At 38.4% G+C, this 25590-nt stretch overlaps 1 long non-coding RNA gene across 9 annotated transcripts in view; it reads left to right on the plus strand.

Annotated features, from left to right (window-relative positions):
• Positions 1–25382, plus strand: part of LOC112672304 (uncharacterized) — a 65616-nt gene extending 40234 nt beyond the window's left edge. For 2 of the 9 annotated variants that reach the window (XR_007406819.1, XR_007406822.1), the window contains 4 exons: positions 4000–4099; positions 6741–6986; positions 8042–8172; positions 25240–25382. This is a non-coding gene — a long non-coding RNA (uncharacterized LOC112672304). Of the gene's footprint in view, positions 1–3351; positions 3452–3999; positions 4100–6740; positions 6987–8041; positions 8173–25239 lie in introns of all 9 variants that reach the window. The other 7 variants (XR_007406820.1, XR_007406821.1, XR_007406823.1 and 4 more) reach the window with 5 other exon arrangements.
• The last annotated feature ends 208 nt before the right edge of the window (positions 25383–25590 follow it).

The following is a 25590-nucleotide window of genomic DNA, read 5'->3' on the forward strand; positions in this document are numbered from 1 at the left end:
GTTTTATCTCATTTCCACTCCTCTCCAATTCCTTTCCAAAGTAAATAAGAGAACTGTGTCAAGCTAACACATTCAGAGTCAGAAAAATTTAAATTGCATGGATACCCAAAATGAACTCAGGGAATATGTAGTTTAAGTTAAATGATCTTCATAATCAGCCAGAGAATGAGGAAGTCTCCAAAACCAACTTTCCCCAGAAGTTCTGTAGTCCTCTAATCTTTAATTTCTAGCTCTTAGGCTTTTGAAGAAAACAGGGGAATCTCTTGAGTCCTTTGGACAACATGATTTATTTTGCTTATTTGGTTGACCATCCACATGCCCAAGCTCAAGCCATTTCTCATCTCATTTGAAAATATATAAGGAGCATTGCTCAAGCAATGTCACCAGTGCTGCTTACTTCTATTTCAGACACACTAGGTGGGCAGGTAAGAAGCGTTGCGTAGCTACAGAGGGGAAGGCACAACAGTGAGTGCTGGGACACAGTTAATTACTCTGTTGTGGTATGTTCTCTCCAGCTGAGTCTCAGCACCACAACAAGCCATTATTTTCAGCAGAAATAATGGAGTTGCCAATTAATTCAGTGGAATTTTTGACTCGAGGTACCTCTTTAGTATAGAGCAATTAGCTGAAGCCCTTTGCTGCTGGGAGGGCTGTGAATGCACTCCTCTGTGTGTCACACAGCAGCGACTTCAGTCTTTGCCTGATCTCTGACAGATCCATCACTGAGCTCCAAAGGACATAGTATCTCCAAGGGAACGGCTGGAGGAGAGGAAGATAGTGCTATGGGGATAGATAGAGAAGATATTTCTCTTCCTAAGAGAGATTGATGTCTTTTTACACTATCCATTGCGTGAAACACCATGTACAGTGCTATATTTCTCTAAAATTCTTGCCTAGAAGTTGAAAAGTTGATTAGAGCAGGTGCCTGACCTGGTAAGATCCAAGCTTGAGTAAAGTGGCCTGCCCTGTTCCTTGGAAATGGAAGGAACAGGGTGAGAATAGGTCCAACAGTAAGTGGGAGCTATATGATTCAATGGTAGTGGTTCTCAAACCTTGGTTCACTTTAGAGTCACCCAAGAAGCTCTTCAAGACACTAAATTTTTAAATCCAGCCATGGACATTGTGATTCAATTGCCCTGGGGTGGGATCTATGTCTTTTCATTGTTTTCCTGGAGGATTCCAATGTGCAACTGAATTGGAGGACCCCAAGAATAGTGTGGGCCTTGACAAGGAGTATGGGTACCACCTGGGAGCTTGTCCAGAAAAATTATTGTGTTCCACTCCAGACCTGCTGAATCAGAAACTCTAGGGATTGGACCCAGAAATTCATGTCCATTTGGTCATTTGGAGGCACAGTGAAGTTTGAGAACCACAGCAGGAGAACCATGGGTTGCTCTGTTTCTTTGCCATTCACTGTTATTTAGAAATATTGGTACTGGTAGAGTCTGAGTCTGGGCACTTTTTTTTTTTTTTTTAAAGACTTCCCAGCATTGAAAACTATTTCTCTAACCTTTACAACTAGGATCATGTAACTTCTACCTCTATGGTAATCTTGGTCTCATATGTGAGCTAGTGGCATCCCTACCTCCTGCTTAAAATGAATTATAATGATAATGGAATAGTTACTATAGTTACTATCAATTTCAAGAGTTCACTACAGGGGCTTTAACTGCAAGGACTAGAACTCTAGATGTTGTTCTTGTTGTTGGCTGGGGGCAGTGAAGTGGTGGTATAAGGCCGTAGCCTCCTGGGCTCTAGATTTTAGAAGCCAATGGGAGGCCAAACCCCTGATTGTTGGCCTGGGTTGAGTAATGAGAACTGTGGTGTTTAGGAAGGGAATATTTCACCTCTGGGCTCTTGCAGAATAAAAGGGAAGCTCCAGGAATCAATGCCTGCATTGAGCAAGAGTCCTAATTACTGCCACATGTAGAGTCAGTGTGTTCATGAACGGTTCCTTGGGGAAGCATGGGGAGACCACATTGTGTGTTTGTTACTACGCACCTGCCACCAGATTGTAGAAGTCAGATTTCTGACAACAGATTGAATAAAAATTAAGTTAAAACAATATATGAATTTGCTGTCTGCTGTTAAAATTTTATGAAAACAGATGGGTGAGCATAATCTCTCAGAGGAACTCATCCAGGCTGAGATGCTTTCTTCAAGCTGCAGGTGTAGACATTTCAAGAGCCCCCTGGGTCTCCTTTTGAAGAATAGAAGCAAAAGCAAAAATCTAACAGAATTGCACCATATATGGTTCCTTTCACTAGGTATTTGAAACTATTCTAATGATGAGAGGAGAGAAAGAGAATCCAGATATATTTCCATATCACATAAATAGAACATGGAGATGTGTGTCTGTTTGATTCATTGATTCTCCAGGTCAATCAACTGAAATTCTAACAGTGCTTTTAAATTTTCCTAGACAGTGGTAGGCTTACAACTACCTGAGAAGTCTCTAAAATTATAAGGGGACATCAAAGAAGGAAGGGAATTCTAGTGAATTAAGTCCAATTTTATAGATTATGTGCTCTGCAAACAGATAAAAAAAAAAAAAAAAAAAGAAAACAAACCACAACATCACTTTGAATCCTGGCTTTAAAATTTATTAGCTCTGATATCTCGGGTAATACCCAAACTTCTGGAAGTCCTGGTTTCCTTATCTATAAAGTTGGACTGTTTTAAGAACTAAATAAGCTAATGCCTATAAAACAATCAGCCCCTTGCTTATTAGAAAAGTGTATATATGCTGTTGATGGTGATGAAATTTGGGGGCTAATTTTGGGGAGATTAAATGAAAACCCTCAAATTTGAGCCTTAAGCATCCACCAGGAATTAAGATGAAAATCTATTTTATTTATATTAAAATAAATGACACTTATACTGAGAATACAATAATTTAAATCAACCGTATTTTAATAACTTGTACCTTCAGGGACTTAGATGATATGTTGGATCATCTAGAACTTCCAACTTATAAATTCAAATGCTGATCTAAGATAAATAATCTAGAATATGTACAGTGGACAATTTGCAGAGGAAAAGACACAAGCTCACTTTTGGAATAACAATTCACTCCCTTCAGTACATATGTTAACTCTGGGAATGTATTTTTAATTTGTCATTATAACTTTCTTGTTGCTGAATGTATTAAGTAATGTGTTAACTCCCATATGCTCATGACCTGTGAAAAGGAAGCACATACTAGCTACTATTCTAAATTGTACTTTCAGGAACCCTAAAAAGCACTGTCGATTCTAATTAATTCAGTCTAAATTTATTGAACTCTTATAAATGTGCAATGTACTGAAGTGTGAAAGAATGGTCCCTGTCCTAAAGAAATTTATTCCCTAGGGTATGTATACATATAATTCAAGGAAAAATAGAATCAGAACTAAACAAGACGTATAGAGAGCTCTGGAAATGAAAAGAAAGGAAACATGGCTTCCAGCTGGTAAGATTAAAAAAATATAAAATGAAAGATAAGATATTTTAGGGGCTTTGAAAGAAGAGTGTGGGTTGTTCCGGGTGGAACAGGGGAGGAATGTATAAGAAATTCTCAGATGGGAACACCACAGGTATGAAAGTGAAACGATGATATATTTTAATTAAAAAATTCCAGTGTGCTGCATATAATGGCCACATTTAAGACCATCCAGGTAGAGATTTGATAATGAATGGTGGACTAAGCAGTGTATATTCACCTGAGGCCAGCAAGAGATGAGAAAACTTAAAGATGTAAGTGAGATCAGAGCTTGACCGTGAGAAGAGAACATGGGAGCTAGAGATAGGATGTCTTAGCAGTCAAGTGCACATATAGTATTTCAGGCAAGAAGGACTGGTGGTCAAAGCTTAGGAATAATATGGGAATGGAGACATGGCGAAGGAGAAAAAACACTGTTTTGGTGACTGAAAGTTCAGAGAGAAGAGGGAGGGAAGGATATGACATAATTTCCAAGATTTATTAATAATCCTTTCTTACTCACTCATCCTTGTGGTCAGGAAATGGAGGTTATGGGAAGAAGGGGAGATATGAGGAAAGACCCTCTGGATGCATGCAGGGCTGTGGAACAGAAACTGGATGAATAGACGTGGAGTTTGGGTAAGAGCTGGCCACACCATGAATTTATATTTAGGGTTCCTCAACAGGACAAAGCTGAAGCTAGAAAGGTTTCACCACCAAAGGAAAGCATACTGGGCTACCTCTCTTATAGGGTTTGGGGGATGGGGATGAAGGTCTAGTGATGACTATTACATGTGAAAAGAGAAGATATTAAAGTTAGAAGATACATGTAAAAATAATGACCCTATAATAGTGCCACAAATCAAGAGAGGCAGCCAGCAGCAGATTACTTTGAGTAAATATTGGAAGACAGAGAGCCAATGGTGTCAGCCTGAAAGGTAAAATAAAGCAGGAACAGCTCAAGGTCACCTGATGAGATGCCCTGATGAGATGAGATTAACCCTCAGGGAGAGTGAAATGTGGAGGCAGGGCCTGGGGCCATGCTCAGAGTAACTGTGAACTAACTTTCTTTCTTTCTTTCTTTCTTTCTTTCTTTCTTTCTTTCTTTCTTTCTTTCTTTCTTTCTTTCTTTCTTTCTTTCTTTTCTTTCTTTCTTTCTTTCTTTCTTTCTTTCTTTCTTTCTTTCTCTCTCTCTCTCTCTCTCTCTTCTTTCTTTCTTTCTTTCTTTCTTTCTTTCTTTCTTTTTCTTTCTTTTTTAAAGATTTTATCTATTTATGCATGAGAGACACACACAGAGAGGGAGGCAGAGATGTAGGCAGAGGGAGAAGCATGTTCCCTGCAGGGAACCCAATGCAGGACTAGATCCCAGGACCCCTGGATCACAACCTGAGCCAAAGGAGACTCTCAACCACTGAGCGCCCAGGTGCCCTGTGAACTATTTCCAAAACAGCTGAGCTAGTTGGGTAGCTCACTCCCAACTACCTCCTTTCACTACTTGTGTGCTCCTGCACAGAGAAAGTGGGCCCTTGGAGAGAAATCTTTAACATTATTTGCCAAAGGAAAACGTGTGATCTTTCTGGAGGAGAGTCCAAGGGTGGGTGATGATGTCTCAGCAAACAATCTAGTCCTTCATATAAAACCACGGTGAGGGGATCCCTGGGTGGCTCAGCAGTTTAGCACCTGCCTTCCGCCCAGGGGGTGATCCTGGAGTCCCGGGATCGAGTCTCTGGATCGAGTCCCATGTCGGGCTCCCTGCATAGAGCCTGCTTCTCCCTCTGCCTCTCTCTCTCTCTGTGTCTCATAAATAAATAAATAAAATATTAAAAAAATAAAACAAAATAAAACCATGGTGAAGGGAAAGAGATAGGTGAGGGTGGAGGCTGGTAATGCCACCAATCCTGAGTGGAATATTTCTTACTCTAAAAATGGAGTCCTGCCTGCCTGTCTTTCCCACACCAGGCACTCTACGGAGAAGGCTGGCTACAGCCTGTCATGTTATAAAAAGCACTTAGACTTCCAATACATTTAATGAGGACCAGGGAATTTGTTTTTCTAACAAGTTCTCAAGTGATGCTGATCCAAGGATCAGCTTCATGTAGCAAGGGTCTAGGAAAGGGAAGTTGTGGGCTGGAAGGAGATTGTTGTGAGCAGAAGCAGAAGTTGCTGATTTAAAAGGGTTTGATTTAAGGAGGTGATTAAAAAGGTGGCCAGAGAGGCAAAGGGGCTGGTAAGGAGTAAAGACTAGGCAACCCCTTGAACACTGTATTAGTTTCCTAGTATTGCTGTAACAAATGACCAAAACCTAGTGGGTTAAATACAACATCAGGGACACCTGGGTGGCTCAGTGGTTGAGCGTCTGCCTTTGGCTCATGGCCTGATCCCAGGGTTCCGGATCGAGTCCCACGTGGGGCTCCCTGTAGGGAGCCTTGCTTCTCCCTCCACCTGTGTCTCTGCCTCTCTCTCTGTGTCTCTCATGAATAAAAAATAAATAAAATCTTTAAAAAATAAATAAGCACAACATCAATTTATGCCCTAACTATTCTGGAGGTCAGAAGACCAAAATCTGTTTCACAGGACTGAAGTCAAGGTGTCTGCAGGACTGGTTCCTTCTGAGGATCTGAGAAGAGAAGCCATGTCCTTGCCTTTTCCTGAATCTAGCAACCAGCTACAAGGATTCCTTGACTTGGGGTTCTTACTTCATCTCAAAAGGCATCTCCTTAAACTCTTTCTCTGCTTGCAGCACATCTCTTTCTCTGAATCTGACTTCGCCTATGTTTCTCTTCTACACTGGACTCACCTGCATAACCCAGGATAATCTCATCTCAAAATCTCAAAATCTTCAGCTCAATCCACATCTGCAAATTCCTTGTTTTTCCCCCATAATGCAACATGTGCCAGTTCCGAGGTTTAGGACATGGACATATTTGGGGGAGGGGAGCATATTCAGCCTAGGGCAAACATGTACATGTTCAATTAAATGTCCCTTCCTTTGTATAGCCTTCCCATTCTATATCGCTACCCTGTACCGAGAAGTGGAATAAAATTATGTGAGGCCAGACTTCATCTTGCTCTCTCCCCACATTACCTCAAGGCATATCTGCTCTTAAACTATCACGTACCTCGTCTATATCTCAAAGTAGTGGCATCCTACACTGTCCAGGTGATTCTAAACACAGCGTAACTTAAATCCAGAGCTCATCTAATGGACCACTCATTTTAAATAGAAGTTTTCCTTCCTTAAAGAGTAAATGATAAAACAATAAATAATCCTTTTTGGCAGATCTTATTAATATCTTTCAGGGCTTACTTCAAAAATGGTTACCTCTGCCATATCTACATCTAATCATAATGTGAAAGGAACATGACCAGGAGAGAATCTTGAGGATTTGGAAGTTTCTCAGATATAATTATTGAACTTGATAAGGCAAATCATCCAATAGTTATGGATTCTCCTTCTCCTAATTGGATCATTATGTTCTGGAAAGTTTGTCTCGTATATACCTCAAACTGACTTCTCTTCTTCCAGGTAAGTAATTGGCCATGAGATACTCTCATACTAGTCTTTCTCCCCCTCTCCATATATTCTGACTTGTTCTTACTTCCCACAAACCCACTCTTTGACATTCTGAGTAATAGATCCTTTTCTGTCCAATCCCATTATTTTTAGTTTGCTCTCCCCTAAACTAAGACATGACTGGATACATGTTTTTGTATAAGACAGTCCTATGTGTAGAACATCTGACTCCTTTACCCTGTGGGCAGGTGAAGGCAGCTGCTCAGGAGAGGCTGTGCCATCCAGTGGTAAGGGGTGAGAACTCTGTGGTGTCATTACTGCTTAGTTTGGATTCTCACTCAGACCTTTGCTGGCAATGACTCTTTAAACAAGTAATTAATTTTGGAGGCCTCATTTCCTCTTACATAAAATGGAGACAATCATCATGATTGTATAGAGGGGCATTGTAGGAATCAAATGAGATAAGCTATAAAAGCTGGCATACAGCAGGTGCTCAGTAAATATTGGCTCTTTTTGATTTTGAAGCTGGGAGTGCCATTTTTTTTTAACATCCCTATATCTCCATAACTGGAGTGGGGTGTAAGCAGCTTAGTCTGTGATCATAACTAGTGCTCGAGTCACTGTGGACATCAGCTCACTTTGCCAAAGAGCATATTTAACATTTAAGGTATTACTTAGCTTCCCCAAAACAAGTTACTGAGAGATAGTTGTTGTCATTTAAAATGATGCAATGAGCTCACCGTATCCATATATTTTTTCAGAAAGATAAAAGACATTCTTAATTGTTTCTCCTCACATATAAAAAGCAAGCATATATGCCAGTCTCCTACATGAGAAATATATTTCTCCACAATATAAAGATACAGAAAATCTAAGACAGGAAATTAGTATTTAAAGAGTAGTTGTCATCCAAGACTATCAGAGTACCATAATTCCTTAAGATTTTTATTATATTTAAATTTATAACATATTTTATTGCTTAAAATGAAACCTTTAAAAATTAGTCTCTCTTAATAGAATTGAGAAGGAAAGGAATTAATCGAATATGATTTCCCCCACTTTTCCAGACAAGAATGTTGGAGACATGGTAAAGTTATCCAACCCAAACAAGATACAAACTTTTCATGGTATAGTGATGCACCCCTAAAATTGCAAACCAGTACTATCAATGTGAATAGAGTGACAGGGGATTTGAATGGTGAGTTTGATCTATTTCCTTTTTCTCAATTTGTTTGTAGATAAATGTTACCTGCTTATTAAGGCTTATGGTACGTTTCTCTTATACCTTTGCAGTTTAAGTTCAAGTGACCAACAAAGGGATTTAGCTAGACTTTTATTTTCTGCAGTTGCAGAGGTGGAGAAAATCAAGTATTTGATATTGTCTGAGTCCGTTTCCTGGTCTCCAGTGAATTCCCCACTGGCTTGACATCTTAAATTAGCACACTCATTCCTAACTTGGTTTTCTGAAATTGAGCTAATCTAAAATCAAAGGAAAACTTAAGTAAAGTGTTTTCCAAGTAAATAACACCAAGAATGTATGCAACATTTGGTGGGGAGAAAAACCTCATATTACAAGACTAGTGTGCTTGAATGTCAACTCTATTAATTTGGTAGGTGGTTTTGTAATGTGAGGTTTTTGTAATCTGACATTATCGTATTGTGTTCTCCTTGTTCCCATTTACTTATTTCCTTGTCTCAATCTTTAAGGCACAAGTCATCCCACATGACTCTGTACACCTCATATCATAGAATGACAAACATATAAGAGAGTCATTATTAATGTAGGTGGCTCAATGTGTTACCCAACTCAGAAACGCTGCACCTGACAGAAAATCAGCAGAACACCATGCTTAACCCCAAGTCATGAATGACGGGGGTAGATTTTTAGGCATCAGATTCAGGATAAAGTGGAGTAGAAGATAATTTAGTGGGATCAGGGTTATATCCTAAGATTATGGACATTTCTGGAAACAAAAACCCACAGAAGCCTAAAATTTTGTTTCATCCTATGTGTGTAATTATTTTATACAAATACAGATGTAAGTTTTTACATCATTTAGTATAATTTATAAATAATATTATAGATGTAACTGTACTTTAAAAATATGACTAGTGCTAATAGCCTTCTGCTAGTCAGTAAAGGAAAGAAAAAAGATAGGTGTTTAATACACTCGAGAAGCTTACAATCTTGGAAAGAAAGAAATTGGCAAAGGAGTTTTTGCCAATGAGAAAGGAGATATATATATTCTAGAAGAATTCAAGAGCTGAAGATCAAAATTAAATTATGGTAGATTAGTAGCTGGTAGAAGGGAAAGCATTCTAAGTAGACAAAGACTATGAACAAAGGTACTGAGGTTGGAATGAAGCTGAAACATTTTGGGGGCAAAGAGTCAGAATAGACTGGGGCATAGAAGACATAAGCTGAAACATGTAGAAATCGAAATTAGCTAGGTGGGAGGTAAGAGGATATCGGGAGATCTTCAAGGCCAGGGAATGATGCTTATACTTGCTCTGGTGGGGACCCAGGTGGTGCCAGAAATTGTGTTTAAGCAGTGCTGTGCTAGCCAGCCCACTTAGGCAATAGCTCAGATACAGGAGATATAGACCAAAGTCTGCTTCTCTAGGAAGCTTTCACATATCAAACCAACTTTGAAGATAATTGGCCAAATTGAAACTCTAAATAGGATAAACACAGATTGTGAGGGCTTATTGTCATTGCTATCTTCTTGGACAATAATAGCTTCTTCTAACATTCCTTTTCAGCATCCCACTGGTACTCTGTTCATAATGGGGTTAGTTGGGGGGTGTCTTAGGACGGGTGGCCCAGAAGCAGGTTTCTGAGACTATGAGAGATAGTCAAGTGCTTTATTAAGGAAATGCTCTCCAGAGATACTGGTCAAAGTGGAGAATCAAAAACAAGGAAAGGGAAGAAGCCAAGTAAGGAATCTATTTCAGGCAAAGAACCAGCCCCAGTCATCCTGCAGAGGAACTCTGGGGTGTAAATTACACCTGAGCTCATTGTGAATTCATCAAGGCAAGGGAGATGGGTTTTAATTTCCTTATGCCAAGTAGTCATTGGCTAAGGAATGCCTGGGGAAGAAGTAAGAAAGTAAACTTCCAGGTACTTCTAGCTCTGTGCTGGAAGATAAAGCAGCCCTCCTGAAAAGGAGCCAGAGACAAGATTCAAAAGAACACGGACATCAGGGGATGGATGCCCCGAAAAGGTATAAGGGGCCTGGGATGAGCACCAGCAGTAAATGCTTCCAGAGTACTGGTTGTATGAGAACATTATTTTTTGCCCTCTTTTTGTATTATTGGTCTGAACTTGCAATTTTATCACCATTAATTCCTCTCACCTGAGAATCTGAGACCTAGAATTTGGAGGCTCCAGATTTCTAAGATATCCACTACCTCTTTCACCCCTCCAGTAAGAAGTGTTCAGATTTAATCCTGCGTCGCAGAAAATAATTAGGTCTTTAAAGCCTATAAATTACATTTGTCAGCAGCAGAGAAAACAAATGGAATTTCTGGTTCTCTGGTGGCAATGATGAATGGCAACATTGAGCTTTTGCTGTAAGAAGCTTGCGTGGACCTAGGAGCTTGTTTATTGACTCTTAACGAAAAAACTATTAATCCAAACCATTTTAGATGGTGGTGGCCACGCTCTGTGTATAACAGTCTGTGGGGTGGGGTGGGGTGCAGGTGGGGGTTGTCCTACTGTTCTATATGGGTGACATTGCTCCAATGACCAGAGAAAATGCTGCCAGGGCACCACTTTAGAGTAGAACACACTGCAAAAAGTATACAGATTAGACAACCCATTAACTAAGATTTATATGATGCTAGTAGATATTAACAGGGCTGATAGTATCTGTACAGGACATCGATTTCTGACTAACATTCATGATGTAAACCCCTTAGCTTCTGACTCTACGAGGCAGCTTTGCTGGAAAATTGCAAAGTTTAAGGTAAAATGTAATTGATTAAAAACGAGTCTAGAGGTATGGAGTGTGTAGGCTGAGAAGAGAGGCTGGCTTTGCCCTAACTGCTAATAGGGTATTAAAACCAATCTGCACTCCACTGGCAGTTCTTGAGGAATGCAGTGCATGGAAAAGCCCTGCCTGTTCAGGGAAGTGGGCAGGTTCAAGGACTGGGGGCTGTTAGAATGGAGGTTATGCTGTGTGTTTTAGTATAAGTGCTGCCAAAGCCAGCACTATGCTGTGTGTTTTGAAGGTGCTGAAAATAGAACAACTCCTCCCACCCCCAATCCTGCTCCCACATAGTTATTAACTCTTAAAGCAGAAAGGTAACTAAGGCTGCGATTAACTCAGTATACATCCTCCCATTCTCTTCCTTTCTGAGGAAGAGTCTTACAGGAATGGACTATATATTTAGGCAAATGTGTATCTGTAGGAGTTTTCAATCAAAGCTAATTTGCATCCCATAATATCGTTAGTAGGAATCACATTAAACAAATACAATAAACAGAAAGGAGAAACGAAACAGAAGTAGCAAAGCAAAAAGAAACACTCAGCAGTATCTCAGCTTGCTTCTGAGTGATACACGTAAGCAATCAGCAGAATAAACTACTGGAAGATGCTCTCCTGGCAGCAGAATAAACTACTGGAAGATGCTCTCCTGGCTTCATGTTCAGAGAAACAAGAGATATCCATTCAAGATCCCAGGTCAATAAAGTTCAGGACAAAAAGACTTGCCGATTTAAAATTTCTACAGTTATTGAGTCACCATCCAGAAACCTACATGTGTGTTCACAAGTCAGGAGTATTACTGTAAAATACAGAAAAACTCTCTAGACCCTGTGGTCAAGGAAGAAAAAACAATTCATATACTTTTGAATCAGTAAAAGGGCATAGGAAAGGTATCTAAAAATACTTTTGAAGTTCCATATAATTTCTCCTCGCTCTGTTCACTCCCTGGAGAGTGAACACACAGAACTGCTCCTGTGTCAAGCATTCATTTAACCTTCCCAGGTGGGGACGCCTGGGTGGCTCAGCGACTGAGCATCTGCCTTCGGCTCAGGGTGTGATCCCGGGTCTGGGGATCAAGTACCACATCGGGCTCCCTGTGAGGAGCCTGCTTCTCCCTCTGTCTATGTCTCTGTCTCTGTTTCTCTGTGTCTCATGAATAAATAAATAAAATCTTAAAAAAAAAAAAAAAAAAAGAAACCTACAATGTGGAGGAAACACTGCTACATTCTATGGTAGTGATGGACATGCATGAGGCTTGTCTTCATTTCTCCGGTGAATGTTCCTTGACGTCCTGGATCCATATAGATACAGAAATTATTGCCAGAACAGGCTTCCTGGTAAACACTGACCATATGGTTAGAAGATATTCCTTTTATTTAGGAATTGGAGAATTGGGAGAGACAGCGTCAGTTAAAATGAGCAAAATGCTGGATACCCTAGCCTTGCATTCTGTGTGATCAAGGCTGGCCAGAACACATGGCAGTCCTAAGCTAGCCAATACAAGAGTTCCTTTCCAAATTTATATTTCTTAAATATTTCTTCAATACTTGTAAATGAGTTTGAGGTAATTTTTTTAAGCAAATGACATACAGAAAATACTGTAATTAGAAACAGATTCCCTCCCATTACTTCCCAGGCATTGGCCAAACAAGGTTCTAAAAACTATGAGCAGAACAGTTCTTGCTTTCATGAAGTATTCTTTTAGTGCCAGTGTTATTTTATGATTTTATGAACTAAATTTCTTGGGAGGAACAATCATGATAATGATATCTAAGTTTTATTGAGTGCCTATTATGTGCGAGTCCTATGACACATGAATTAAGGTGTCTTTCTAAAACTTCAAAACAACCTTACAAATTGAGGCTTATAGCTGACTTCCTTTAATTAAAGAGCCTAAAACATAGAAATTAAAATAAATTACTGATTCCCCATGAACATTTAGTCATGCATAAACTATTTTTCAGAACCTCAGCTGACAACGGATATACATAAAATTCCAAAAAATAAGCAGACATTTGTGTGGTGAAACTCAATTTCATTTCTTCCTATTTCCTTGGAAGGACACTTTCTACCATGTTGGAAACTTGGCTGATTTTGTTTAGTACTTCTTAGATGTAGGTGACCTGACCTTCAAACTGATTTGGGGGTCTATAAAAATCCCCTGAGACCAGATTTTTATCATTCAGAATTAGTGTGACTGATATTTTAAGATTAGTGTTAGTTCTGGCTTCTTTTTTTTTCAGCTATAGCTTCAGAAACACTTATAATTCAATTTTTAAAGATAGAAATATTTTTATACATATTTATTATAATTTGACCATAAGATTATAAAGGAGAGGCAAAGCTGAACATTCTCCCCAAATCAAATTTAAGAAACAAAACACACTAAAAGGAAAAAAAAAAGAGACAAACAAAAAACCAAACTTTTTACTATAGAGAACAATCTGATGGTTACCAGAGGGGAGGTAGGTGGCAGGCTGGGTGAAATCAGTGATGGGGATTGAAGAGTACACTGGAGGAGGAGGAGGAGGAGGAGGAGGAGGAGGAGGAGGAGGAGGAGGAGGAAGAAGAAGAAGAAGAAGAAGAAGAAGAAGGAGAAGGAGGAGGAGGAGGAGGAGGAGGAGAGGAGGAGAAGGAGAAGAAGAAGAAGAAGGAGAAGAAGAAGAAGAAGAAGAAGAAGAAGAAGAAGAAGAAGAAGAAGAAGAAGAAGAAGAAGAAGAAGAAGAAGAAGAAGAAGAAGGAGGAGGAGGAGGAGGAGGAGGAGGAGGAGGAGGAAGAAGAAGGAGAAGGGGGAAGAGGGGGAGGAGGATGCTTAGCATGGTGAGCACTGAGTAATATATGGAATTGTTGAATCGCTATATTGCACAGCTCAATATATAACACAGTAATTGCATGCTAATATAACACAGTATGTCAACCATACTGGAATTAAAAAACAAATAAGAACAAAACTTCCCACAAATTAACCAAGTCATTAACTAACATTCCAGCATATTAAGAGCTGATATTGAGCTTTCAACATTTTTCTTCTGGGATTTAATTGCCTCTCATATCATGGTTAATAGAAAACACTCTTTGCAAATTACCACAATCTGCTTTCTACCAAATAGGATTTTCCTTACTCAACCAATCCTGCAATCTTGTGCGAGGTAATATTTTAAAAACAAAAATTAAATCTTCCTTGGACCCCCTTCAACAACCTATCATCTATGGATTATTATTAACAGAAGGGAAACAGAGGCACAAGAGAGATCAGTGTTCACAGGGACAGTAAGCAGAAAAAGCTAGAATTCAAATTCGACTCCATATAGCTCTAGACCCTTCCATCTTTCTTCGGTGAATTGCTGCCCTGAGTGTCACTGTTAATATCCTGCTGATACCATAGGTTATGCATCAGAACGTGCATGTGTCTGGTCATGTGAATATGACAAAAATAAGACTCTTCAACACAGCATGGCATAGAGGAGAGAGGCTTGGACCAGGTGCCAATCCCTGATTCAGAGTTCCCTGGCCATGATACCTTGCTGAAATCAGATATTTTGTAAACTTCGTGCTGGTAGGCCTCCCAGCTACTCACTGAGCTGTTTCACGGCCTTTTTTTTTTTTTTTTTTTTTTAATTGGAGTTCAATTTGCCAACATATAGCATAACACCCAGTGCTCATTCCATCAAGTGCCCCCCTCAGTGCCCGTCACCCAGTCACCCCCACCCCCCACCCACCTCTCTTTCCACCAGCCCTTGTTCGTTTCCCAGAGTTAGGAGTCTCTCATGTTCTGTCTCCCTTTCTGATATTTCCCACTCATTTTTTCTCCTTTCCCTTTTATTCCCTTTCACTATTCTTTATATTCCCCAAATTAATTACCATATAATGTTTGTCCTCCTCCGATTGACTTACTTCACTCAGCATAATACCCTCCAGTTCCACATACCCTCCATCCACGTCAAAGCAAATGGTGGGTATTTGTCGTCTCTAATGGCTGAGTGATATTCCATTGTTTCACGGCCTTTTGATAGAGGAACAACTCTTGCTAGCCTGCTTGGGTTCAACACAGCTCTTGCCACCCATATTTCCTTGCATGTTCATTCGTGTATTGCCCCCACCTCCCCAACTCGTTCTAGCTGCATTTTTAAGCTTCCAGAAAGCACTGAGTCTGCTAATGTGCTCACTACCACTGCAACCCAGAACCTAGAACAGTGTCTGAGACAGGAGGAGTGATTCATAGGTTGAATGAACAAAAGAGAGAAGGAATGGATTTCAAGATCTCTGCATAACATACTCTTTCATTATCAGTGATATTGTGATTTTCCTCAACATGCTGAGGTGGTTAATCATTGTCCCTTGTATTCATGATCGACTTGGATTTTGGCTTGACTTTATATCTTCTCCTTCAGTTTATGGTATTTGGTAGTTTTGGATTATAGAAGTTTTTTTTTTTTTTTTTTTTTTTAATCAAACACAGATTCACAAATAAGCATATATTTGAAACTAAAAAGTAAACATTGAAATTCATCATGAAGAAGAACCAGACATGCTGTTTGGGACATTTGTTGTTCCAGACATTTGTTGTCTGGAAGCTACTAAGACATGAAATGGAGAGAAGTTTGGGTACATTTTGGACATGGAGCCTACAGCTAGCCTATGGGCAGAGAGCTTAATCAGTGAGAATGAAGATAGAGGAGAAAGTCTTACTTTTCTCTCTGATGGACCATTGGTTTGCACTGCCTCTTGAAACTCCGTTAAAACACTTATAAAGCAATTAGTCTGCTGGTCTGCTAGAGCCATCCTGGGTTCATCCTTTTCATCAAGCAATTCCTGTTAGGGACCAAATAGTCTGGTTTAATAGTCTAGTTTAATAGAACACTATTAAGAATAATCACTATTTGAGTTCCTTACTTCCTGGAAACCTCAAAGCATAAACATACAGGTTTTGTTCAGATAAGGCTTCTATCAGCTATAGAATTTTATCACTGCATAGTCCCTGATAGATAAATGGCAGCACAGAATATTTTTGTTTCTGTTTTCTCATACTCAGAAAACAGTAAAGGTGGGAAAATCCATAACTTTTTATGTGCTTTTCATGAAGATGTGCCACAAGGTTCTTTAAAATGGACCTACTCAATCCCTGAGACACACCCTGGAGCATGTGTGGTCAGGGATGGGAAGAGGTTCTCCTGAAGCAATGTGAATTCCTGCCAAGATGTGCCTCCTCCATGTAAACACCAAGTTTAACTCAAATTTATAACTCCAGTAGAAGAAAAGAAATTAATATTGCTTCCCTATATATTAAGAGCATAATACTATTCACTTAAAAATATCTTCCCATTTGTTAGCCTGTTCTTTTGTACCAACATTCTATAGAGGAAATTGTCGTAATTTTCCTGGTGTTTTCAAGGTGAGACAACTGGCTCACAGCGTTTAGGTCTTAAGCTCCTGATCCAAGATTAGTTCAGGGATACCATTTCATAAACAGAGAAGGCTGAAATAATTAGGTTTATCATATGATGTTGGCAAATTCAAACTTTTCTTACCCTAAAACGTGTCTCAGCTTAGTAGGAAGCAGTCATTGTAAAACAGCCTGTTAGATGAAATCAGAGGTCTTCAAGAAATTGAAGTGGCTCACAGTTTAAAAGTTTACAAGGTACTGTCACATACATTAACTAACTCCCCTGAGGCTTACTACAACCTTTTGGGAGAGGCTGAGGTAAGAGTCTCTTCATTTATAATGTGGAGTCCTAATAGGTTTCAGTGGGTTGAAATGACTTATTCTGAGTCCCACAGTTAGAAGATGGTCAAGCTGGGACAATCCCAAAAATCCCTTACTTGCTTTTCATAAGGATTTATTACAAAGTTCCTTTGAATAATGAACCCCCTTCGTTCATTTCAAGTAGAATTTGGTATGCAGAGATTTGATTTACATACCACCTTTTCTAGCCCTTCTTTTGCTTAATACTAAACAGGCATTCCAGGAGACACTCATGAATATTCAATGTAGGTCCAGTCTCAGAAAGTATCAGCAAGGTGCTTCTTGCTCAGAAAAGAAGCTGCATTTTTTATGATAATGTTGAGGTTCATAACACGTGGAGCCCTGAGCTTCTCCAGTGAGTCACTGGGGGCCCTCTCTGACTCCATCTGCTCAGTCTAAAATAATTTTTAACTACTACCATTTAAAAAATAATTTTTTAGGGCAGCCCGGGTGGCTCAGTGGTTTAGTGCCACCTTCAGCCCAGGGTGTGATCCTGGAGATTTGGAGGATTGAGTCCCACATCAGGCTCCCTGCATAGAGCCTCTTTCTCCCTCTGTGTCTCTGCCTCTCTCTCTCTCTCTCTGTGTGTGTCTCTCACGAATAAATAAATAAAATCTTTTAAAAATAAATAAATAAATGAAAAATAAATAAATAAATAAATAAGTAAATAAATAGTAATTTTTAACTACTAATTTTAATAGTGAGACTGACTTCTTAGCTTCCAACTGGTTCAGGCCCTTCCTTTCTTCTCCCTTTAAAAAACACCATTACAAAATCATCTTATTGCAGAATTTTCTGGCACCTTCTTCGTAAGTCATGGTTTGATACACTTCTATTTTCCTGAGACCTTTATGGATGAGAAAAACAGAGGCCAAAGTCTGTCTGTCTGTCTGTTGTATTCTTATTTGGATACTGTCCTCTGGACATGTTCCTCTTAGGAACCTATAAGGATCCTGCCCTCTTTTGAACTTCTCTGCCATTTGTGGCCCCTGCTAATTTTTCCTGGTTAATTATCTTGTGGTTTGTCTCCTCAAGATTATTAAAAGTCAGATGAAGGCAGAGATAGTTGCATGTATTATTTTATATCTAGGACATTACCTGTATAGCGCCTTCCAGATTAGAAAGGCTAGACAAGTATCTACAAGATGCTTGTTGCTGTTGTTTTCTGATTTGTTACATCAAATCCAATGAGGATGTAGTCATATTTCTCTTGGTGGAAAACATTGTTAATCATGGCCTAAAAATACAATTGGCAGTATGTGTGTATTTACAAGGATAACTGAAGGTATGCTTCTAAAGAATATTTATTCCTCAAAGGAATCCATTTGGAAAATCATATGTTTTTTGCATTTTTAATATTAATAATTTGTATTTAGCAAATATTGAGTATTTACTATGTGCCAAGTAACTGTGAGAAATGTTTTGTGTTTCTTAATTTATATAATCCTCATAAGAAACAACCTTTTGGGACACCTGGGTGGCTCAGTCAGTTAAGTGTCTGCCTTCAGCTTAGGTCATAATCTGGGAGTCCCAAGACTGAGCCCCAAATTGGGCTCCCTGCTCAGTGGAGAATCTGCTTCTTCCTCTCCCCCTCACCCTGCTCATGCTCTCTCTCTCTCTCTCTCTCTCTCTCTTGCTTTTTCTCTCAAATAAATAAATAAAGTCTTAAAAAAAGGAAGCAACCTTTTGAAAGAATAATGAAAGAGTTAAAAGAGTTTACTTTATCAGACAGGCCTGGTACATTACCCTGTATTGCTTCTAGACTAAGAGTTCTTTCAACCTAAGAATTTTGTTTTGCTAATTGGTTCCTGCACATATTAAATACTTAATAAATATTTAATGAATTGAAGGATTAAAAAATGAGTGGCAATATTGCTTGAAACCTTTCTTTGTGTGGACTCCATGTTAGAAATTATCATGTAAGAAAATCAGTCTCATTACTCTATAATTACCCTTATTTTAGTCCAGGAATGGCTTTTCCAGCTTGGTGGACCTCCTTAATCACCAGACTTACCTCTGACTGACCTTTAGATAGTTCCACAAAATCAACCAAATTTCCTCTTGAAAGAAATCAGTGTAAATCAGGGCTTCTCAACCTTGACACTATTGACATCTTGGATTGGATAATTCATTGTTTTGGGGGTTGTTCTGTACATTGTAGGATGTTTAGTAGCACCCCTTAGGTCTCTACTCCTTAGATGTCAATAGCATCTTCCCCCTCCACACTCCTAGTTGTAGTAACCAGAAATGTCACCATTCATTGACAAATGTCCCAGGGTGAATAAGGGCTGGGACAAAAGGGCTGGGTGGAGCAGGGTCCCTGGTTAAGAAACACTGTTGTAAACCATTAAGAGCTGTTTTATTTGGTTGGTTGGTTTTTGTTTTGTATTTGTTTTTAGAGCTGCCAATATTTGTTTTTTTATGCTCCAAAAAGATGCTCAGACATAACTGGAGACGTTACAGCATCTTTGGAGTAAGTAACATGCCTTCAAAGAGGACTATTTTGAAAGGAACAGCACACATTTTGATGTTTACTTTCTTGTGAGTTTGTATATGTTTATAAAACTGGAATCCTTACATCAATGTCATATAGCACATATTCTTCTGTCAAGTCCAGCAGTGCTCATTAATGAATCCTCTCATTTATCAGAGATGGCACAAGGTATCCATGAGACAAGCAGTGACTTGGACGTATTGGGTATACTCAGCCCCAGGCATCCTGCCTCTAAGGGGTCTGAGCAGCTCCCCTGATGGATTCCCCTTCTTTGGTGACCCATTACACTTTTGCTCTAGCCTCCAACTGTGTGGCCTCCAAAAAAGTCACACTGCTTCTCCAGAAGTGCATCGACTTCACAGTTCACCTCACATGCCTTGCTGCCTGTCAGACAGGATGAGAACATCTCCCCAAGAGTGGCAGCCTCGTGCCTTTCCAGAGCCACAGTCTTGTAACCAACCCCACAATTATGGGTAAATATACTGACCATGCACAGCCATGAAGATGATGGGCTGGTCATGACAGAGTGACTGAAATGTCATGGGAAACCACTCCTCCTCCCTGGCCTTGAAGTCCCAAACGAGAAGAGCAAACAGCTGAACAGCTCATGGCCCTTAGCTATCAATTTGATTTAGCAACTGCAAAGCCGCTCCGACAGCCCAGTAGCCAATTAGTGGCCTGCAATCATCAGCATTAATTGGTTCATGTTTCCCCCTGCAAATTACTAATTGGTTGAACTGAGCAGTGGTTGGGCTGGGCTTCTGAGGTGGAAGAAGGAAGTTTGAGCTGTATCATTTTCTTACTGAGTATATTTAGATTAAAGGGGATGCCAAAGGACAAACTGCTTCTTCACACCTTTAGCAATTTAGAACGACAATTCTTTACAGCAAAATGTTATTAATTCTGTATATTCCGGATGGTGTTCCAACTCTTTCAGATTTACTAGCATCTTATTTTTCAGAGTTGCTTGAATAATGAACAGATGGAAACTTCTCCTTTGTCAAATTTTTCCATGTATTTGCATTTTATTCTTATCCAATATTAAGATATCAAAGATCCTTTCTAAATAACATCATCCTTGTGTTGATTATTGTCCATCGCCAACCTCTCCTTCCCCCAGTTCACTAATATTTGTTCTCTGCATGCCTTGGGACCCCGAGAGACTGATTTCTATGAACTCTATTATGCATTCTTGACTTCTGGTTTACCATTGGTATACACAAGAAGGATACTAATGCAGGAGAGAGGAGGGTTTTTCTTACCTACTTCCTCCCTACATTGGCACACATTTCCGGCACTGGCTTCTGCCCTCTATAACTTCATTCCCTTGCAGGTGGCAACTCTTGCACTGCTTCACTTATTATTATGCTTTGATCATATTGTTTCTCCCCCTGCTTTTCCAGGTCTAGATGTAGCAATGGTTTCTCACTGCTGCTAATTGCTAGGTACCTTAAGATAATTTGGTGGCTCCTTTAAACCTGCCCACACTTTTAGTGGTTCTTTCATTAAATTCTCTTTTAAAAAAACATCTGATTGTGCTATTATTTATTTTATCTGCCTGTTACTTTCCATATGTTTTATTTAACAAATGCCTATTTTGTTCATACTATGCAAGATGATGAGTATTCAGCTATGAGCAAAACAGATTGGATTGCTGTCCTCATGGAATTTGAATCTAGTTAGGGCATTACATATTAAATCATTAATTGGAAACAAGATCCTCTAGCCTAGTAGGGATTCTGGAGCAGAAATTCTAGAACCAATTATCAACCAAAGTTCATAGTTTACATTAAGGTTCAATCTTGGTGTTGTGCATTATATGGATTTTGATGAATGTATAAGGACATGTATCTATCATTGTACTATTGTTCAGAATAGTTTCACTACCCTAAAAATTCTCTGTTCACTGCACCCTAAAAACACTCTGTTCACTCTGTTTTATCCCTCCCTCCTGCCTAACCACTGACTACCATTAATCTTATAATTGCCATAGTTTTACCTTTTCTAGAATGCCTTCTGTTTGGAATCTTACAGTAAGTAGCCTTTTATTGGCTTCTTTCACTTAGTAATATGCATTTAGGTTTTCTCCATGTTTCTTTATGGCTTGATGACTCATTAATTTTTGGTACTGAATAATATTCCATTGTCTTAGTGTACCATTTATTCACTAATCTACTGAAGGATATTTTGGTTGCTTTCAAATGTTGGGAATTACAAGTAAATATACTATAAACATGCTTATGCAGGTTTTTGTGTGGACTTATATTTTCAATTCATTTGGGTAATTACAGTGTGATTGCTGGATTATGTAAAGTATGCTTAGTTGTTTTTTTTTTTAAGATTTTATTTATTTATTCATAGAGACACAGAGAGAGAGAGGCAGAGACACAGGCAGAGGGAGAAGCAGGCTCCATGCAGAGAGCCCGATGCCGGACTCCATCTCGGGTCCCCAGGATCACTCCCTGGGCTGCAGGTGGCGCTAAACCGCTGCGCCACCGGGGCTGCCCAGTATGCTTAGTTTTGTAAGAAACTGTAAAACTGTCTTCCAAGTGATTGTACCATTTTGTATTCATATGCATAATGATGAGAGTTCCACATCTTCACCAGCATTTAGTATTGTCAGTGTCTAAGGCTTTGGTCATCTAATAGGTAGGTGTGTAGTTGTGCCTCATTGTTTTTAAGTTTCAATTCCCTAATTACATATGAGGTTGAGCAACGTTTAATACACTTTCTTGTAACTTTATATCTTCTTTAGTAAAGTGTCTTTTATGATCTTTAGCCTATTTTTAAATTAGGTTGTTTTCTTATTGTTTTAAGGATTCCTTGTATATTTTGAGCAATAGTCCTTTATCAGATGTCTCTTTTGTAAGTATTTTCTCTCAGTCTGTAGCTTATCATCTCATCTCTTGACATCATCTTTTGCAGAGCAGAATTTTAAAATTTTAATGAAGTGCAGCTTATCAATTATTTCCTTCATGGATTTTGACTTTGGTGTTGTATTGAAAAGGTCATTACCATAGCCAAGGTCATTTATTGTTATATCCAAGATCATTGAGATTTTCTCCTATTATGTCTTCTAGGAGTCTTATAGTTTTACATTTTAGTTTTAAGTCTATGATCCATTTTGAGTAAATTTTTGTTAAGGGTTTAAAGTCTGTATCTCGATTCATTTTTTGCATGTGGATGTTGAGAGTTCCAGCACCATTTGTTGAAAAGACTATCTTGTATTGACTTGGTTGCTTTGTTAAAGATCAGTTGCCTATATTTATGTGGGTCTCTTTCTGGCTCCCTATTCTGTTTCATTGATCTATTTGTCCATTCTTTAACTAATATCACACTGACTTGATTTTTGTAGCTTTATACTAAGTCTTGAGGTTGGGTAGTATTAGTCTTTCAACTTTGTTCTCATTCAGTATTGCGCTAGATGTTCTGTGTCCTTTTCTTCTCCAAATAAACTTGAGAATCAATTTGTCAGTATCCACAAAATAACTTACTTGGATTTTGATTGGAATTGCATTGAATGTGTAGATCAAATTGTGAAGAATTGACATCTTGACAATATTGAATCTTTCTATCCATGAATATGAATGTCTCTCCATTTTATTTAGTTTTTCTTTGATGTCTTTCCTCAGAGTTTTGTAGTCTTCCTCATGTAGATCTTATACATATTTTGCTAGATTTATACTGAAACATTTTATTTTGGGGGACGCTAATATAAATGGTATTGTGTTTTGTATTTTAAATAACACTTGTTCATTACAAGTAAATAGGAAAATAATTGACTCTTGTATATTAACATTATAGTTCAAAAACTTGCTATTAGTCACTTACTAGTTTCAAGAGGTTTTTTTTCTTCAATTCTTTCATATTTTCCACACAGATGATTGTATCATTTGCAAACAAAATCAGTTTTCTTTCTTCCTAACTGGCACAGGTTTTATTTCCTTTTCTTGTCTTATTGTATTAGCTAGGATTTCTAGTACAATGTTAAAAAGCAGTAGTGAGAAGGGACATCCTTTCTTTGTTCCTGGTCTTAGCCAGAAAGTTTCTAGTTCTTACCAATAAGGGTGATATTATGTATAGGTTTATAAGTATTCTTTGCCAAGTTGAGAAAGTTTCTCTCTATTCCTAATTTGCTGACAGTCTTTTTTTTTATTATTTTTGTTATCATGAATAGGTCAAATGCTCTTTCTGCAGCTATTTAAACAGGAATGTCTTTTTCTTTTTTAGGCTTTTGATATGATATATCACAGTAATTCATTTTTGAATGTTGAACCAGTCTTGTATACTTGCAATGTATTATACTCAGTGATTTGCATAATTTGTGTACATTATTGGGTTTAATTTGTTAATATTATGATGAGTATTTTTTATTTGTGTTCCTGTGAAATATTTATCTGCAGGTTTTTTTTTTTTTTTCTTGTAATGTCTTTGTCTGGTTTTGGTTTTGGTGATGTTGACCTCATAGAAGGAATTAGAAAGCATTCCCTCTGGTTTTATCTTCTGAAAGAGGTTGTAGAGAATTGATATAATTTTTTCCTTAAATGTTTCATAGAACTCACCAGTGAACCCATCTAGAGCTAGTGCTTTCTGTTCTGGAAGATTATTATTTATTCAATTACTTTAATAGTGATAGGTCTATTCAGATTGGCTTCTTTTATGTGTGAGTTCTGAAAGATGTGTCTTTTAAAGAATTGGCCCATTTTATCTAGGTTATCAATTTTTTAGGCATAGAGTTTTTCATAAATTCCTTTTTTTATCCTTTTAATGTCCATGGGATCTGTAGTAATTCCTTCTTTCATTTGTGATATTAGTAAATTGTGTTTTCTCTCTTTTTCACAGCCTAGCTAGAGGCTTATTGATTTTATGGATCTTTTCAAAGAGCTGGTTTTTGTTTTATTTTATTTTTTGAAAAAAGCCATGTCCAGCCACTAATGAGCCCATCAAAGACATTCTTCATTTCTATTAGTGTTTTTGATCTCCAGCATTTCTTTTTATTTCTTAGACTTTTCATCTCTCTGCTCACATTATCCATCTGTTCTTTCATGTTTTCCACTTATTCCATTAAATCCCTTAGCATATTAATCATAGTTTTAAAAAAATCCTGATCTGATTCTTCCGACATTCCTGCCATCTCACTCTGGCTCTGATGCTTCTTCAGTCTCTTCAAGCTGTGTTTTTCTTTTTGTTTTAAATCTTTTAGCTTGCCTTGTAATTTTTTATTGAAAGGTGGACATGATATGCTGGGTAAAATGAACTGAAGTAAATTGACCTTTAGTAATGTAGTGATAAGGTGTAGGGGGAGAGGAAGACTTCTTTGGTCCTTTGATGTGCTAGCAGTCTTTTGGTAAGTCTGTGCCCCTGGACTGTGAACTTCGTTTCTGTTTCTCATGCCTCTCCCCACTACCCCACCACCAACCTTTAGGTGAGACAGGATGGCTGGAGAGAGCTTGACTTAGGTATTTCCTTTCTCCAAGTTGTTTAGGCTCTGATAAACTCCAGCATGTTAGACTCTGGTAAAATAGTTTTTGCTTGGAACAGGCCTTGTTAAGAATACAATGTTGTATATTTCAAAATTGTTCCTTTCCCCCCCCACCCCTCCCTTTATGGAAACATGAGGTGATTTTTCTTTGTTTCACTGCAAGAAACTCCTGGAGGTAAAACTCCTCAATGCCAAGATCCACCCCCCCGCCTAATAAAAGGATCCCCTGAAATTTTTATATCTCAGGTTTATTCATGCTAAGCCTCCAGCAATTTGTTAATTACATTTCATGTTATTCTACTCCCATACTGGTTCTGCAAGAGGTTTCTGCTTTGATAAATTATAAATCTCTATTATCTGCCTGTGTGTCTTTCCAATTTGGGGGTGAGTGGTTTGCCCTGTGACCTCTCTTCTTTGCCAGAGCTAAGAAGAATTATTGATTTTTTTTTTCAATTTGTTCAGCCTTTTACTTGTTGTTAGGACAAAATGAAGACTTTTAGGCTTCTTACATGCTAGACCAGAAATCAGAGCCTAATATTATTATCTTTACTTCACAGGTTATGAAGCTTGGCTCAGAGGAGTAAACTACATTGTGCTGGAGCATGGAATGAGTAGGTGGCACAGAGACTCAGTTTTAAAACTACTTCTTCCAAAACCAGTGCTTTTTGAACAATGGAGTATATGAAAATTCATTGTTATATATTGCCTGTTTTAGCCCAGTGACTTGAATTAGATGTGTTTTTTAAAAAATAGTTTTTGATCAACTTCAAAATAAAGCCAGTCAGATTATAAATTTTGAGTTTCTTTTGAGATACCAATGAGGTTGTATCTGGTTTTCCTTCAGTCCCATGAGTAAATTGTTTATTCACAATGGAGACAAAAGCTCAGACTCTTATTTTTTCCAATTA

The sequence above is a fragment of the Canis lupus genome, chromosome 28, assembly GCF_003254725.2.
Source record: "Canis lupus dingo isolate Sandy chromosome 28, ASM325472v2, whole genome shotgun sequence".
In the NCBI taxonomy this organism is placed as follows: Eukaryota; Metazoa; Chordata; class Mammalia; order Carnivora; family Canidae; genus Canis; species Canis lupus.